The 18,278-nt window shown below is 43.4% G+C and overlaps 1 protein-coding gene and 1 long non-coding RNA gene across 6 annotated transcripts in view; one reads left to right on the top strand and one right to left on the bottom strand.

Annotated features, from left to right (window-relative positions):
* SPON1 (spondin 1) overlaps window positions 1-18,278 on the top strand; it is a 251,096-nt gene that overhangs the window by 159,383 nt on the left and 73,435 nt on the right. The gene's annotated exons all lie outside the window — the stretch shown is intronic.
* Window positions 11,656-17,612, bottom strand: LOC140614752 (uncharacterized). Of its 2 annotated transcripts, XR_012015536.1 has the most exons (4): window positions 17,021-17,612; window positions 16,392-16,560; window positions 16,010-16,094; window positions 11,656-14,319 (listed from the first exon to the last, which is right to left on the bottom strand). It is a non-coding gene; the product is annotated as an uncharacterized lncRNA (long non-coding RNA). The 2 variants fall into 2 exon arrangements; XR_012015537.1 differs by lacking the exon at window positions 16,010-16,094 and having other exon boundaries at window positions 17,021-17,609.

Below are 18,278 nucleotides of genomic sequence, written 5' to 3'. Positions count from 1 at the left end.
CAATATCATGAGGAGCTCAGTAGTTAGCTGCTCAAAAAAATACTAGCTCTGTTCTTGTCTTGCTTTTCCTTGTTTGTCGGGATAGCCATTTTTGTTGTCACCTTTTCCATGTGAGGATGAGCTTATGAGTTAAATGTGTTAGGAATGCAGCCAGGACATTCTTTGGGCTGAATGGGGTACCTGTCCCAAGGGCTGTATCCCTCACCACCAGCTGGTGAGGGATACAGACGCATCTGGTCTTCAGGTCTGCTTGAGAATGCAGAGTTCATTTCCCACCTCTGATCAGAGTGGCTGTAAAGGTCCCTCCTGGCCGTACAGTTCTTTGGCTCTCTCATCCTGAAGCTCTCCTAAAGCTAAGCCTGGCGTTCCACGGGCACACAAGCTTCTCCAGCCTGTAGAACCAAGAGCCTTCCACTCAGTAGTCCAGCTTGCCTCTAAATGGCTTTATCTGACATTAGAGGTTGGAATCATCTCATGAACGAATTTGAATACCAGGCTGTGGAGACTGGATGTAGGCCAGTAGGAATAGGGCAGCCATCAAGGGTTTCTGGGAAGGGAAGTAACAGAGACCAGGGCATTCATTCATTCAACATAATTATTGACACCTATTGTGTGCAAAGCACTGGGTGAGACCTCGTGCTAGGTCCTAAAAGTACAGAGATGAGTAAGACCTAGTGTGGGAGACACATCACATCATCCCCCTGGGTTATAATGCACTCTTTACCCCATGCAACAATTTAGAATCCTTGTCTCACGGAAGGAAAGAAATTAAATTGTCTGAGAAACTTCCCACTATATGAAATTAGCTACAGAAATTATAAAGCCATAAGTCAGACTTCCAAATGTTCTGTAACTATGTAAACATAGCAATTTTTCCTTAGGATAGAAATATATAAGCAAACAAACGAAAGAGGAAGCAGGAACCCCGTCTCACGGAGAGATGTTCTGTGGCCTCCTCAGGTTCTGTCCTCACATAAGAACGTCTCATTGACACCATGTGGCCAATGACGTTGGTAAGACCTGGCATGGAGGGCTGAGGGAGCAAAGGGAAAAGTGGGCAATCACAAGCTGATGAGCTGTGATTGTTGTAAGGAGTAAGTTTTGTGTAAGGTCACAAAAATTAGGTGTTGGTCCTGTCCAATTCTGGCTTGAATTAAGTACCTCATGAAATCAGTTTGAAGGATGAAGAGAGTTTTCTGGTAGACGGAAGGGGAGGGCATGCCAGGCCGCGTGGAGGTGTGAGATACCTTCACCAAACCCCAAATGATGGGAGAGCGGTAGGAGATGAAATAGGCAGGATACATGCATTCACTTATTCTTTCCCACACAGGTTCACCTCCTGGGGCCCTGCCCTCAGGTAAGCAAGAAGGTGATCCCAAGTGCACAGACACAGATCTGACCCTGAAAGAGCTCAAGCACTCAAGAGTTCAGATAGGCAGAAAACCCAAAAAGCGTACACTGCCTTTGCTTCAAGAAGGCAAAAGAAAGGAAGGCCAATGATTCCCTCCAGGTCCTCCTAGTCAAGGAAGGGACTGACAGCATTCCATTTACTGGGGTCTGCACCATACCAGGCACTATGATAGACTTGATAGACTCCTTACAGACTTCCCTATTTGAATGAATCTTCACGGCAAACCTGGAAGGTGCTTATTATTGATTTCATTTTCCAAATGAGAAAAATCAAAGCCCAGGAAAGTTGAGTAACTTTTCTAACCCAAGATCACACAGCTAATAATCTGTAGCACCTGAGTCTGAGCTCCTTCCTTCTGGCTGGCTCTTTACTTTTCCGCATGCTGCCTCTCCATCCCTAGAAAAGCTTTCATTCTCCATCTGTATCAGAATTCCACCCTGCCTCCCATATGCCACCCTGTCGTGATGCCTTTCCTGGTCCGCTCAGGTTGCTTCCACTTTCTCGGGTCTTCCAGAGCATCCTGAATCCCAGTTTGGTCACTTCCTGCCTTATGCTGTGGGCATCTGTGTCTGCCTCTGGAAGAAAGAAAATCACATCGGGGTCTGTCTCATTAGGGATATGCCCTGGACCCACCCCTTCCTCTCTCTCCCCAGTGAGGCATTACATGTGACTGGCTCATAACCCATTTGTAAGTGTCTGTTGAATTAAGTGACCCTTTAGCCCTCAGATCGCCGACAGGAAGACTGCTTTAGCAAAGGCAGCCTTTCGACCAACTTTGTCTCCATAGCTACCATCAGTTCTCCAAATGATACCCTATTTCCCAGTAGGCTCCAGTTACAGTAATTCTTAATTTATCTTCCTATTCAGAAGCAAAATTACTGCTTCATTAATCAATGGGTATAGAAAATCAAAAGTCTATTAACTGGCAAGCCAATGCTGTTCCAGAGGGCATTGATCCATGTATGTTATGGGCGGCCTGCTCATTGGAAGCTGCAGCTCCAGAAAGCGGCTCTCTGGGGCAGTGTTGGGGGGACTGGAATGCTTTTAGCCTTTACTGCATAGGCACATACCAGATTTGGGGGAGGAGGTACGAAAGGGGAGACTATTGGCTTGTCAATAATATGGTATAGGGTTCCCTGGGTGGCGCAGCGGTTTGGCGCCTGCCTTTGGCCCAGGGCGCGATCCTGGAGACTCGGGATTGAATCCCACGTCGGGCTTCCGGTGCATGGAGCCTGCTCCTCCCTCTGCCTGTGTCTCTGCCTCTCTCTCTCTGTCTCTGTGACTATCATAAATAAATAAAAATTAAAAAAAAAATAATATGGTATAGAGACTAAGTATGTGATAAGATTTCATAGATGCATATACTTAACCAACTGACAGATATATATGTGTTTCCCAGAGCAAAATTAATTTATTCTTTAAAGTATAATGAATTTCTGCAGGGAATTCACTCAAAAATATCAATCAATGCAAACATAAAGGGTATGCTCACCTGGCTAATGATTTGGGATCATGACTGCAAATATGGTTGGGTCTTCTGAGATGAGGATTTCCTCCATACCAATGCCTAAAGGGCTATCTCTTTCAAACAGACTTGCTAATTATTTAAGACTCACCCCTTTGAAGACTTACATGCAAAGTAGTGACCCCAAACTTAAGCAAACTCCTATATCAAATACATATTACGTACAAACCGAACCACAAAAAAGTGGGCCTGAGATGGAACTCCAAAGCCTTCCAGATTGGAGCCTAAGACAGTGTTCGCTGCATGGTAGGTATCCGGCCTGAGTCAGGGTTTTATTTTATGATTCCAACCTTCACAGAGGTTTTGCATTCTTTTACAAAATGCACTGTTGACTCATTGGAGTCTAACATATTAACATGGAATATGCTTTTGCTTCTTCTGGGACAATACAAGGACCTTAGGATATTTTAATTCCCTGCACCCCACTGTTGCCTTAATAATGCCAAATAATGAAATATATATATATATATATATATATATATATATATATATATATATAAATATTCTGTCTCCCTTTCTGATATTTCCTACCCGTTTCTTCAGCAAGAGAGACAGAACATGAAGACTCCTAACTCTGGGAACGAACTAGGGGTGGTAGAAGGGGAGGAGGGCGAGGGGTGGGGGTGAATGGGTGACGGGCACTGAGGGGTCACTTGATGGGATGAGCACTGGGTGTTATTCTATATGTTGGAAAATTGAACACCAATAAAAAATAAATTTATTATTAAAAAAGAAAATAAAGGAAATGCTTTCAAAGTTAAAAAATAAATATATATATAAATATAAATATATTTAGCCCTACGAGGCATTATTCATATTATTTCCTACTGTCAGTATTCATTTGGCGTTACCCCTGTATTTACCCTTTCTGTTTGCTTCTTCCTTCCATTTGCTTTCCGGGATTATTTCCTTCTACAGGTGAAGGACACCTGCAGCATGGTCTTCTGTGAAAATCTGAAGGCAAAACCTCCGTTTCTGTCTGTCTGAAAATATTTTTATTCTGCCTTCATTTTTGAAGGTTATCTTTTAATAAGTAAGTTGGCAAATATTTTCTTTCAGTATTTTAAAGACATGATTCCTCTGCCTTTGGCTTCCATTATTTTGTTGTGAAGTTACATATCTGACTGTTGCTCCTTTGAAGATACCATGTCTTCATTTTTGTTTTTACACTTTTGTCTTTGTCATTTTCAGAAGTTTTACTCTATGGTTAGGGGTGGTTTTGTTTGGATTTGTTTATCCTTTGTGTAGGTGGGGGGATTGTAGCACTTCTCGAATCCATGGCTTCCTATCTTTTGTCAGTTTGGGAAAATCCTGGCTATTTGTTCTCCAAAGATTGGATCTTCTCCAATTTTCTTTCTCTTCTGGGATTCCAATGACATAAATGTTAAATTTTGCTATCATTTCCCATATGTTTAATATGGGTTTATTTTTTAATATTCTCCATCATTTCTCCCCTACATTCTTTAGTCTGGGTATTTCCTAACCCAGTATCTTTTACTTGTCTAAACTACTGTTAAAACTTCTTAGTTCTAGTTATCATATTTATCAGTTCTAGAATTTCCATTTGATTCTTTTTCACAAATTCCAATTTGTTGCTAAAAATCTTCCATTCTGATTTCTGTTTCTTTGAACATGTTAATCACAGTTTTTGTTGAAATCTAGGTTTGGTAACTGCAATATCTAGATTATCTATGTGTCTCTTTCCATTGTCTTTTTTCCTTGGTCCAGTATTCTTGTATGTCTGATGATTTTTTACTGAATGCCAGACATTGTATATGAAAAACTGTAGAGGCTCTGGATGACATTATCTTCCTTCACAGAAGATTTACTTCCACTTTTAGCAGGCAGTTAGTGTAGGGTAGATCACTTTAATCAAATCTTAGTTTGGGCTGTTTTGAAGCTGAATTTCAATCTTTGTGAAAGCTGTTTTATTTATGGTTCACCCTTACTCCAAGGATGCAGCTTTTCTAGGGCCCTAATGGAAAGTCTGGGGTACTTACCAGTGTCTCTATTCCTTACGGTTTCTGACTTACAATTTTAATCTTCTTGAAACATGAGGCTGCTGAAAGCTCTGTTCAGTCTCTTAGCTACTAATTTCTACCCAGATTTGCAAACTTTCTCTCCCTATGACTCTTACAAATCAGCAACTGCCTCAGAAGGAAAAGCAGTGCCCAATGCTGGGCTCGCTTCTCTGTCCTTCCTTTCTCTTCAAGATCTTGGCTCAAGTCATTTTCTCTCCCCAGTCCTGCCAAAAGCTATGCTCAGCTTCTCAGCCTCTTAGCCTCATATGGCTGATGGAAAAGCCAGTGCCTAAAGGGGAAAAGCATCTCAGAATATCTGACTCACTTCTATGCATCTCCCTTCTCTCCAAGATCTTGGCCTTCAAGTCCTGGCTACATTGAGAGCACTCCAGTGCTCTAAACTAAGTTGTTTTATTTTGTTTTATTTGTATTTTCTAGTTACTCTTGGCAGGTTGTTGGTCTGGTATAAGCTAGTTCACAATTGTTGGAGGTGAAACTAGAATCTCTATTTTTTTCTGTTGTTTTTTTTTTAAATATTTATTTATTTATTTGAGAGAGAGAGCAAGCAAGGAGGGGGGCAGAGGGAAAGAAAGAGAATCCTCAAGCAGACTCCCCACTGAGCACGGAGGCTGATGCAGGGCTCCATCCCAGGACCCTGAGATCATGACCTGAGCCAAAAATCAAGAGTTGGCATTCAACTAACTGAGCCACCCAGGTGCCCCTTTCTGGTGTATTATTACTATTCAGTTTATTTAAACTAAAAACAAAAAACAGTTCATCCATTTTCCCCCACTCCTTACCTCCACTTCTGGCAACCACCAACCTGTTTTCTATATCTATGAGCTTTTTTTTTTTGTTTGTGTATTTTCAGATGTTTTTATATAGAAGAGATGGTATGATATTTGTCTTTCTCTGTCTGACTTGCTTCACTTAGCATATACCATCTAAGTCCATCCATGTTGTCACAAACGGTAGAATTTTTCTCATTTTTTATGGTTGCATAGTATTTCCATTGTGATCTACACCGCAATTTCTTTATCTATTCATATTTGATGGACATTTCGGTTGTTTCATATCTTGGCTATTGCAAATAATGCTGCAGTGAAGAAGAGCACATTTATCTTTTTGAGTTAGCATTTTTGTTTTCTTCAGGTAATTGCTGAAACCACTGTAGTATGGAAGTTCCTGAAAAAATTAAAAATGGAATTACAATATGACCTAATAACTCTACTTCTGGGTATTTACCTGAAGAAAATAAAAATGCTAATTCAAAAAGAATCTCTTCTTTAAGTTTGTCTTTCCAACACGTAGCTGTGTCTCTAACATCATTCTGATCCTTTGTCTTCCACCCAATCCCACTTTCTGGTGTTTCAGTACTACTGTGCTAAGTGTAGAGAACTCTAGGGGTTTTGGACTATAGTTGTTCAAAGCTCCTCCTTCAGTTATATTTGTTATATAAGTTATATTTGCTATGTATCTTCATACCTAATTGATATTGGAAAATACAGTATCACACACCATGTGTGACTTCTTTCAATGTGAGTGACTTAGCAAAATTCTGCAATGGAGAGGGGGCTTTCCTCTGCATTGATCTGTGGACTTTCCTCTGCATTGAAGTCTCTCTACTACTGAATAAAACATTATTTTTCTGTGTCCAGCTTCCACTTGCACAATCCCAGTGCGAAGGAACTACCTGCCCCTGAATTTGAACTCAAATTACCTATCTTAGAGCTTTGCTTTCTGCCATATTGGTTTCCATTGCATACAAGTGACTGACTTGCTACATAGGTCATCATAAGTGCTAGGAAAATTGAATTTTGACTTTTCCAAATATTCATATCATTAAACAAAACTTTTTAAAATATCTATGGATTTAAAATAAATAATTTTACAGTAGTCAACTAGTAGGACTTGATTCTTCTAAGATGTTATAAAGTTAATGCCACTTTTTCTCAATGGTTGAGTCATTAAATGTGAATTGGGCATTATCAAAGACTTTCGTAGTATCTTTGAAAGGAATGATACTACAATAACGCAGATTTTGCTGAAGGTATAAAATAAATTGTGTTGGCTATATTGAGGACCAATCAATGCATACGTAGGAATGTCTAGTTTGGTAGATGCCCTCCAACCCAGCTCAGTTGCAAACAGCAGTTGATTACTGTAATCTCAAAAAGAATGTACTAAATCAAGGAATTATAAAAACTAATATGTGATTATGTCAAATATTTTAACTTATAGAAGTATGCTTTTAGTCACAAATATAAATCATTCAAAAAAAAAATCATCATTCCTGATTTCCAGTTTAGGCTTCTTGAAAGTGGACCTAGTATTTAAAGATACTTGTAAAGCAATCTGAGTGCACAACCCTTGCTGTTTACTTCTCCCAGGCTTTGACAGTTATCTTGTTCTCACCTAATCATACAATATTTTTAGCAACTTGGCTTTATTGAGTCGTTCCAAAGCGGTCATAAAATGACACCTTCTTTTTCTCATTTCTCATCAATTTCAAAAATTAAACTATGTAAATACAGTATAAGAATAACTGGCAGAAGGAGATATGGGGACATACACAACTTGGTAAACACGTAGGTCTATGGCAGGAGCATAAGCATGCTGCTGTCACAAAGGATGGCACACAATGGAAGCATCCAGTGTGCAGGGGACTCTGTCAGGATTTCCTGCAGAGAAAATGACAAGCATTGGTTAGTCCTGTGAGGAGGTGAAGTGGCAGTTACTCAAGAAAGCTTCTTACAGTGCTTGTAATGGGGACAGTTCATTTTGCTCAGGCTAGGGTTGAATCGTGTTGACTTGAAGTCACCTTCCTTGCCACCTGTCCTGTCCCTCACATCCATTCACTAGCATGATCTCAAAATGACCGAAGTTAGCTCCTTCACCAATCTGTAATATTGCCTCAATTTAATAATTATGACCGTGAATGTTTTGTGTGTTATCAAGTGCCAGCCTGTACTCGATAACGCACAAAACATGGACCATCTCGCTGAATCTTCATCCCCCTTTTAAGCAGTACTATTATTATCCTCATTTTCTACCTGAGGACATTGAGACTCAGGGGAGTGAGATGATTTGCTCAAGGCTTAGCTGGTGAGGGTAAATGCAGAATTCAAAGCCAGGCCATCAGAATCCAGAACCCATCTCCTGGCCCCACACTAACCCGCATCCCTTGTAGCAGAACTGAGGAGTTGGTGATGGGTCCTTTCTGTGGTGGCCCAGTGCCTGCTTCTCAGGCTGGGGACAGCAACATGCTGCCATTTCCCCCCTTTTTTGACTCTAGTCAGCATCTGTAACTGTAACTGTAACTCAGCCCATTCTCCTTCACTTTGGGAATTGATAACCTCCCCAAGGATGAGCACTCTAATCTTCCAAATTCTCCCCCTCCCCAACCTGGCAAAGCCCAGTTTTCCGGCATCCAAAGCTCCCTTTTTCTTAATTGATTCTGAAGACATCTTTGTGAGTTCTTTGTGTTTTAAGGACTTTCTTACCATCACTATGGAGACACAGAGTAAGAGAAGAACACATGCAGAAAAACAATAGTTTCCCGAAACCTATAGCATATTTGAATTCTGGCTCCTGAGCTACCATTCTTCAGGCTGTAGTGGGAACCAAATGCACCCTTGGTTTGTTGTCCTCCATATTTAGTCCTGAAAAAGGGGCTCCCCAATTCCCTAGCTCCCTTTGACAACAGCCCTTGTTACCTCCACACCCGTAAAGGCTCTTTATCCCAGCACAGGTGCCCCCTTGTTTACAGGGAGGCTTGTGCTCTAAAGCACTTCAGACTGGAAGGTACCGATTTTCTAGGAATCTGCCTGACATGCACAATAGCAGTAAAGACTTCTCTAAGCATTACCTAGTGGTCACTGTTTAGTCACTAAGCATTGTGATTTCTAGAAAAGCTCTCATAAAATGCCCATATTTTACCTGGCACTCATGGGGTTGAGTGGGCAGGGCAGGAGAACCCCACCTTCAGCCACCCTTAACTATTAGCTCTGGAAACAGCTTTGTTCCTCTGAATAACTGTCACTCAGGAAAGACTTACTGGCTGCATCAAAATGGCAAAAACTCAGAGAAAGCCCACACTTAAGTCTGAGCTGCCCCTGTCAAGTAACCTAATGTGTAGCTCGGGTGTCTATTCCCCTATGCCTTTTAGTCTCAGAATACCAATAGTTAACTGGATACATGGCCACCCAGAATGAAGACTGCATTTCCCAGCTTCCCTTGAGTTAGCCTGGGACACTAAGTTTCTGAGATGTATGAAAATGAATGAGATGTAAGAAAAGTAATGCGTGCTATTTCCTGGAAGAGTATGTCAAAGGAGTACACATGCCTGTCTCTGTCCCCTGGACTGTCCACCTACAGAACTTTTATGTAAGAGACACACTTTTATTCTTAAGTTATCATATTTGAGTTTCTAAGTTATATGCAGTCAAATCGATTCCTAACCAACATAGGTAAGAATTCCAGAAGTATTTTCAAGACTAAGATATTTGTTTCTTATTCCCTTTCAAGGGAATTGTCCTGCGAAGTATATTTAGATCGAGGATTCTCTAACTTTCTTTTTCTTCACTACACTGTCCTAAACACGCATATATACTTTGGTCTCAGGTGACTAGCAAAGAGGCATGTGTTTTCATTGGTAATGTAATCTACACAAAATTCTTCAATTAAATGAGCGTTTAGAAGTCCAGAAGAACCCAGAATGCTACACAAACTTGGTCTCATCTTATGACCAATTCCCACCCCCCCTCGTTTGTTTCTTTGCTCAATGGTTAACATACCCTGCAAGGAAATGAGAAGGGGTATTTCCGAGACCGAACTATCATACACGTGAAGTTGGTGGTAAATACAATAAATGCCTAAATAAATCATGGCTAGAGTTAATAAAGTAATTTCTTACCATCAGATGGTTCCTGTAAGAAAGCACTAAAGTGTCAATCTACATGAAGCCCCCGGCCCCATTTCAACTTATCTGTTAATTACATGTCCTTCAATTCCCCAGTGTCTTTGCTATAGTGACAAGCGTCTGGTTCATTTTATCCCATCGCTCAATAGGTTTTAATTGCAGCTGCTGCTGCAGACACCTCGAGATGCATTTCCTATAGAGACCGTGGCAGCCTGTAGACTGGCCCAGTGATGATTAATTTCAATGACTTGAGTCAACGGAGGAAGAGGGACGCGCTTCCATTTTAATTACATCTACAAGAGTGTAGCACTTTCACCCCTGCTCAGTGTCCTGAAACAAAAGACTTCCTGAAAGGAAAATAAAATCCAGGGTACGGTGGTCTCTACTGACACAGATCTCCTTTCTCATTGCGCCACAACTCGGCCGGCTCTGTGTTGGGAAATATTGGCAAGCCATTGGGATTTGCAAGCAGATTGGAAGCCGTGAAGAAAGCAGCATTCGGTTTATTTTTGTTTATTTTACTTGGGCAATTGAAATGCGTTGAGTGGGTCAAGATAGGAGACAGCATCTCGCCATCATTGCAGATGTTCTGCATAAAAGGGTCAAGAATAATTAACCCTGACATGCATACGTATTTATTTATTGTTTAAACCAGAGAACCAGAGACATTCTTGGGGTTTTCCAGAACACTTCATACTCATTCATACCCTTGAGTCCTGGCACATGCTGTTCCCTTTTCTTGTCTTTTGCATTTGGACAAATAGTATCTTCCAGCAGAGCTCAGCTCAATTGCTGCTTCCTCTGCTGGTCCCTGGGGGTGGTTGTTGGGGGGCGGGGGGGCGGCAGGGGCAGCTAATAGGAAGGGGGAGAAGGCCTTAGATGAGGCATATCTGACAGGGAATGCGAGTGCTGTGTGATCTTGGGCAAGTTACTTAGGCTCTCTGAGCCTTGATTTCCCCATCTGCACACTGGAGAAGAATTAACATTCTCCTAGTTCATGTTATTATGCAAACTAAATGAGATACTTTATAGGATGCACTCAGGATAATGTCTGGTCATAGAAGGGGCATGATATTACTTTCCTGTTTCACACCTCCAACAGTAGCACTTTAAAATCTCCTTGATGATGCTAAAGGATTTCAGAAAACAGGGATTCAGATTTGACTCTATCCTTTCCTCCCACCCCTGCCCAAGTAAAAGGTGATAAAATTCATTTGTCCTTTGTCTCCAGTCCATTCCCTCTTCTTAGACCTCACTGCTAAATGCCTTGATTCATGCATGGTTTCTTCATTAATGCAACGGTCTCTTTAGATCTGCCTCTCCTCTTGTCTTACCCCCTCCTTTGCATATCCATGAGGCTTCCACAGTGATCCCTCCTATCCCTCCCCTCTAGGGTAATAAACCATCCCAGTTTGCCTAGAACTGAAGGGGATCCCAGGATGTGGCACTTGGAGTTTTAAAATCAGGGCACTGCTGGGCAAAGCAGCATGAGTTGGTCACCCTACATCCTTACTTAAAATCTCTCACAGGTTCAAAAAAAAAAAAAAAATCTCTCACAGGTTCCTCAAGAAATTGCAAGATGAATTTACGTTGGTCAATGTAACACGCAAAACAAAATCCTTTGTAATCTGGCTCTGCCTGCCTTCGGCCTTCATCTTCACTACACCCTCCGTATTTGCTACACAAACACTCACATCTATGCTTCGGTGATATTGGACTTCCACAGATGTGTTGAGCTCTTTCCCAGCCCCATTTTTGTCCTTGCCTTTGCAGTTCCTTTTTTTTTTTTAACAATTTTATTTATTTATTCATGAGAGACATACAGAGAGAGAGAGAGGCAGAGGGAGAAGCAGTCTCTGTGCAGGGGGCCCACTGTGAGACTCGATCCCAAGACTTGGGATCACGCCCTGAGCCGAAGATAGGAGCTAAACCACTGAGCCACCCAGGCATCCCTTGTAGTTCCTTCTACTCGCAATGCCCACTCCCCTACTGATTTCACCTGGCTGACTCCTTGAGAATCTAAGGCCTCCACTCTTCTAAGAAGTCTTCCCTTAGCCCCAACAATCGATGCTTCTCTAGTTTGCTCCCATAGTGCCCTGGTCTTGCCTCTGACCTGACATCTACTGCACTCTTCTGTGATTATGATCTGTCTCCTCGAATCGATGGAGAGGTCCCTGGGCACAAGGACTATGTCTTCTCTATTTTTGTAACTCCAGAAGCTGACACAAGTAAGTGCTTACTGTTGAAAGAATGAACACATGAGAGATACACATTTGCTCCCCACTCCCACAACACTTGAACTTCTCAAAAGCAGAAAAGCCACCTATCTTGATTTTCTTTGATTTCTTGGTGTTCTCCTCTAGTAACTGGTACACAGCAGGGCCCAATTAATACTTTGAATGAATGAATAAATACATCTTTCTTTAGATAGGAGCCAGATGATGAATTTTCATAGTGAAATAAACTTCCCTTCGGTTTGTCCCCTGACCTAGCCATGGGCCCTGGACAAGGCACCAGTTGTTGGAACCAAACATGGCCCCATGCTGTCCCTAAGTACCTATAGCTAAAAATTACTAAGGTTATGCCCCCGTCCCATAGACACAAACTCCAGAGGAAAAATGGTTTCTGTCCAAAGGCTGATTTCAGATAGAAGAAAATTCTCAACTAGATTTCCTACACAGTTAAGTATAAAGGCCACTAGCACATGGAGAAGAAAGCCATACCAGATGGCTTTCCCACTACAAAGAGATGAAATATGGGTCATTTCCACTTCCATAGTGGTTGAGTCTTTTTGGAGCTCAGCATTAAACAGCTGGGAGCCCTTTTTGACAATGCAGATTCCACCGCCTGATGGCAGGAAGTCAGGCAGCAGGCAGGGTCTGTCCATTTCCTCCAACCACCTTTCCAGGCAGTAAGCTGTAACTTTCTCCCCTATAAAAGTTTTACGGCAAGTTGAGTAGAAAACCTAGCAGGGATTAAGACCTCAAGGGGTTTGGCAGGATGGAGAAAATGAGAGCAGATTGGAACATGAGTGATTGTTTCTGGAAATAAGTGTGGAATGGAAAAAGGTCCAAGGGCTTCTTTGTGGTCACACAGATCTGGGAACAAAACCTAGCTCTTCCATGTTGAAGCTGTGTGACCCCACTTAACTGGACCTCAGTTTTCTAATCTCTACACCGAGAAGATTTATGAAACCTACTTGGCACAGCGTATGTCCGGTACATGTTAGCTTTCTCCCTTCTCCTGGCTTTTGTTGTATTTGCTAAAATGATACTTCTTGTCTGATGAAGGATTTTCCCCCTCATTTGTAGATTTCTTTCTAATGGTAACTCCCATAAAATTATTTTAAATGACACCAAATTTAGATTTATGCATTTTTTAAGGCTTACTTGCTTTCGAATAGAAAGACAATAGTATGTTGAACAGGATAAAATTAGAACTATTCAGAGGTGTCTGGGAAATGTGATGTTTCTATCCAGGAGCAGACCGTGAAAGCCAAAAAATGGTGTTGTTTTTTTTTTTTAAGTGTCTATGAGTCTCTGTGGGAAGGTATAGAAACACCTGTGTTCTGCTTTGACTCCCATACTTCCACTCTTAAGTCTTAGAAATGTAGAGGAATCTCTAACGCCTTAAAGTCTCTTATACACCTCTTGCTGTTTGTCCCTTAGGCCCCTTATCTCCATGCGCTATTGTTTCTGATAGTTATTCATTCACTCCCAAGTTCACTCATCTTTTAAAAATCACACTTGAATAGGCATGTGTGAGGGAAGCTTACTCACTTTCAAGTGAAAATCTTTCCATAGGGAGCTGTAGAAGACAACCCAGCAAGACTAATGAGACACGCTCTGAGAATCAGAAGCCCAAGTTCTCATCCTGGCCTCTTCATCTTTACACCAGATCAACACTCAGTTTATCAGCCATTAGGTAAAACCTCTGAATGCCCATCACCCAGACCGAGTTCTCATGCAATGCCAGAAACCACTCCATCACATTCCTAGCAGGTAGTCACCCTACCACGCCCCCAATAACAGGGACCTCACTGTTCTGAACTATCATATGTGGTTACACACTTTGGCCTCCAGCTAAAGGACACAAATAAAAGCTGGAATCCAGTCTCGTTTCTGCTTGTCGAGTTGAGTGCCCCCAGCTTGGAGGAATCCTTTTTCTAATCTGGCCATCTTCAGGGGGCTCTTTTCTACCTTTCACAAAGGCACCATATAGACTAGTGGGGACCCTTCCATGTCAACACACTCCAGAGCCCTTAGAAGGGATGCTGCTCCCCGAAGAGTAGTTAGGACTCCAGTTTCCATCAGGAAGGTGGCATTCCAGATGCCAAGAGGGCAGCCAAATTTTGCATCCTTTGGCTCCTCTTGGCAAGAGCTGAACCCCCAGGTGGGTCTAGATGTGGCGACACCAGCAGGTAGCATCCAAGCCAATGTGTCTGCAAAGGGGGAATACACCAAATCAACAAGGAGCTATGTCTGATCGTTTATCAAACTGCAAAATCTTGCCCATGACTGTGAAATGGCTTTATGGTTAGGAAAATGTACTAATAATTTTATTAGGCAGCAATTAAACTTAAATTCCTTTTAACTGTATTTGATGTCATCCTTTTTCTGGGCCCATTAGAGTAACATTAAGGTGTTTGTGCAGATAGCTCAGTCATTTCAAATTACTTTCCTGTCTAATGTGGGAACCTTTAATAGCATACTCTTAGGTTGAATTCAATTTTGGAGACACCAGGCATGCTAATTAGATTGTCTCAGCGTTCCTTGCAAAAGAAACTGAAGAAGAGCTATTTTTCCCCCTCTTTTGCTTAGCAATGTTCATGGAACACAACTTTCTGTGCAATTAGAGGTATAGACCCTTTACTGCACAAAATCCCACTTGAACCATTAAGTATTGCTAGCAGACACAACGTCTGGTTAATATGACACCATTGTTGAAATGTTTTTAAGATCTAATTAGAGCCTGTAAGTTTTCTCTCCTATTATTCTGAATATCATAGTTAGTGTTTGTTCTGTCTCAGCCTCTAACATTAGAATTGAAAGAAGGGTAGAGGGAAGGAATGAACATTTATTAGGCACCATCTGCTAGGTTCTGGGGAGGATGCTTAATGCCTATAACAGCTCTGTGAACTTGCCTTATTGTCTCCACTTACAGATGGGAAAACTTTGGCTCAGAGAGGGTAAGTAAAGTAAAGGTCACACAGCTGGCAAATTGTGGAGCCGAGATTTAAATCGTCAGCCTCTCTTTGCCACTTACTAGTCCTGGGAATTTGGGAAGTCACTTTTACACTCTGATCATCAGAGTCCTCATCTATAAAACAGGGATGATAATAATACTCATCCCCTCACAGTTCGTTGTATGGATCAAAGGTAGTAATAAATGTAGATGGCCCTTGCAGATGAGGTACTATACAGAAGTGATAGGTAATGTCTCCTGAGGTCTTGGGTGGCCTCTCCCTTCCTTCTGCGAGGTTGAAACCGCACAGCTGATGCCACAAGAAGGTCAGAGAGAGCATAAGTGAAACCTCGTCCTTGGGACTTAGGGTAAATGAGATCCAAAGGGAAAAGAAGATGACACCATGAGAAGGAGTTAAGTTGTTCATGGTTCCAGAGGTGATTTAATGGATCTGCAGGTCCCTTGGTGACTCAGTTTTCCCATCTGTAAGCAGGGGGTGCGCAGGCTCATCCCTGGATGGAATGGGATGGGGTCATATAAAGCATCCAGCACATTGCCCGGAATTGAAACACTCAACAAAATCATTTCACTTCACAATTATTTCAGCCCGTCTTAGTCCCTGGCTATCTTCCACCTCTGTGAGCCCTGCTCGCTTACAGATTCTCTCTTCCAAGTCTCTTCCTCGTTGATCTATTAACATAAATTCTTTCTCCAAATAGTCATTGTACTTGGCATCGATCTACTAACTTACAGCTATTACAGCCATGATTGCAATTACCGTTGGTCTGGGCTCCTTGCGAGGCCATCATCATTTCCTCCTGGTTACCATGATAAATGTCACTAATAACTCCCGCCTCAGATCTCTTGTGGAATGAGGCAAGAGATTAATTTATTAATTGATGGATTAATGGCTCATAACTGTTACAATCATCATTAATTGCTATTACCTTTGAAGCATCAAATGGTCACGGTAGTTGAGAGAAAGGCTAAAAGAATGCTTCTTGCTCTCATGCAAAAGTTGAGAGCCATCACCTGCCAGGTAGGGAAAGTGAACGTCACCTTGGGAGTGCAGAAGGCCCCCCTTATCTGCAGGGGAAACATTCCAAGACCCCCCCCCCAATGAATGCGTGAATGCGGATAATCCCAACCTCTATATATACTCTGATTTTCCCTCTCCATATATACCTGTGATAGAGTTTAATTTATAAAATAGGCACAGTAGGAGATTCACAATAACTTAAAAAAGTAGAACAATTATAACAAAACACTGTGATCAAAGTTACATAGATGTGGTCTCTGTCTCAAAATGCCTTATTGTCCTGTACGCACCCTTCCTCTTCTTCGTGGCGTGATGCGAGATGACCAAATGCCCGCGTGATGAGATGCAGGGAGGTGAATGACGTAGGCATCGTGACGTAATGTTAGGCTACCACTGCCCTTCCGGGGATACAGCAGAAGGAGGGTCATCTGCTTCTGGCCGCCGGTGGACCGCTGGTAACTGAGGTGGCGGACGAGGGGGACACTGTACACGCGTGCGAAGGCTGTCACGGCCCAAACCACGGCTGACCCACTGCTCGTGCTCCCTGACTCTGACCGGGTGCTCCCCACAACTCCGGGGATTCCCTCACTGCCACACACCTGCAGCCCGGCACTGCCAGCCCTTCCCTGCCCCCAAGACCCTCCGCCCCCAGGAGTTCCTGAGAGCCGGTCGGACGATGGAAGAGGACAGTGGGCCTGTTTGTCCGGCCAGCTCTGGTCAACGCAGCGCGTAGCTGCAGGCCCGTCACCCCAGCCCTGAGACAACGACCCTCGTCCCCCAGCACTCAGAGCCCGTGGAGGACAAGCGCTCCATAGGCTGGGGTCAGCTGCAGGACACCCACCCTCCCACCAGCCCACTCTGCCTCGCCCCCTTCACAAGCAGCTCCCCCAGATGACGAAGGGAACCCCTGGAGACTCACACAGATCTCCCGGGCAGCTCTCGCAGCCCGGAGGCATTTCCACTTCGATTCGAGGGTGGTGCCAGCGCGAAGCACACGCTGTTGCTGAGGGACTCCCATCAAGCGAACGTGGCCTCGCACATCCTCCTCATCACAGGGCCTGTCTGGAAGGCCCCCTCCGCAAGGCCACTTTCTCCCAAGCAGTAAAGCCATCGTTCCTTGCTGTTGGCTGCAGAGTCCAGTTGGCACTTGTGCCCATGGCATAGCCCCCGTCTGCTCTCCTCCAGGATCTCTCTGGACTGCTTTCCCTCCCTTGAGCACCAGCCCTGACTTGTTCAATGTCTGTGCCCTTTCCCTAAAGAGAAGAGACTTCCCTCAGTCAGACTTGGCTGGACTCATAACTCATCTCTGGACTCTTGTATCCCTTTTCCTGAAAGAATCATGGGAACAGACCAGGGGCTTGCTTCAGAGTGAATCGCGCACTCCACCGCTTTTAACTGAACTCTCTGTGGCATTTAGAGCTTTGGATGTCTAGGAATTCCACTCATTCTTCCTTGCTTGCATTGTCATTGGAGATGGTGGTACCACGGCAGTCAGGCCGGTGGGTACTGCGTCCCTAGAACCGGTGTCGTGGAAGGCATGTTGTGCTTCAGGGGTGGGCCGCATACGCAGGACGACACTCTACGGATTCCCTGGTAAAATGTGTTTTGTTGCTTGCGTATCACAGACAGCAGGATGCTGACCAACCAGCGAAGGGGGTGACACTCCTTATCCACAGCTGGAAAGACTCCTTGCAACAGAAAGGGGTAGCAGCAGCAGGCAAAACCTGAACCCCCCCTGCAGAAGGAGTTACAGCAATTTACCGCAGAGCTCTAATGTGTACACAGCCACCACCGAGAGCCAACAGAGGGCACTCCAGAGTGAAGGTGCATGAGGACTATGTCCCTCCCAAGGGCGCTTGGCCTAGGCCGGCTGAGTAGACCCACGCTGGACCTCCCCAGTCCACCTGTGTCTGTGTGGGGTTCTGTGCTTTCTGACCATCTGCAGCTGGCTCCAGGCTGATCAACCTGCTTCCTCATCAGACCGTTTCCTTACATCAGAGTCGACGTTCACGTTGCAAAGAGTTCTGATTCTTTGCATTAGTCCAACTGATCTGACCTGACTAGGGGGCCTTTCGATGCCAGATTTTGCATCTGATCTCATAATCGATAAAGATTATTGAGCTGGGGAGTAAGTCCGAATAATAGTACGCACCCCCCTCCCAGGTTGCATGAGTGTC

This window comes from Canis lupus, chromosome 23 (genome assembly GCF_048164855.1).
Source record: "Canis lupus baileyi chromosome 23, mCanLup2.hap1, whole genome shotgun sequence".
NCBI lineage: Eukaryota > Metazoa > Chordata > Mammalia > Carnivora > Canidae > Canis > Canis lupus.
Note: the sequence above shows the minus strand (reverse complement) of the source record. Positions and strands in the feature narration are given on the sequence as shown.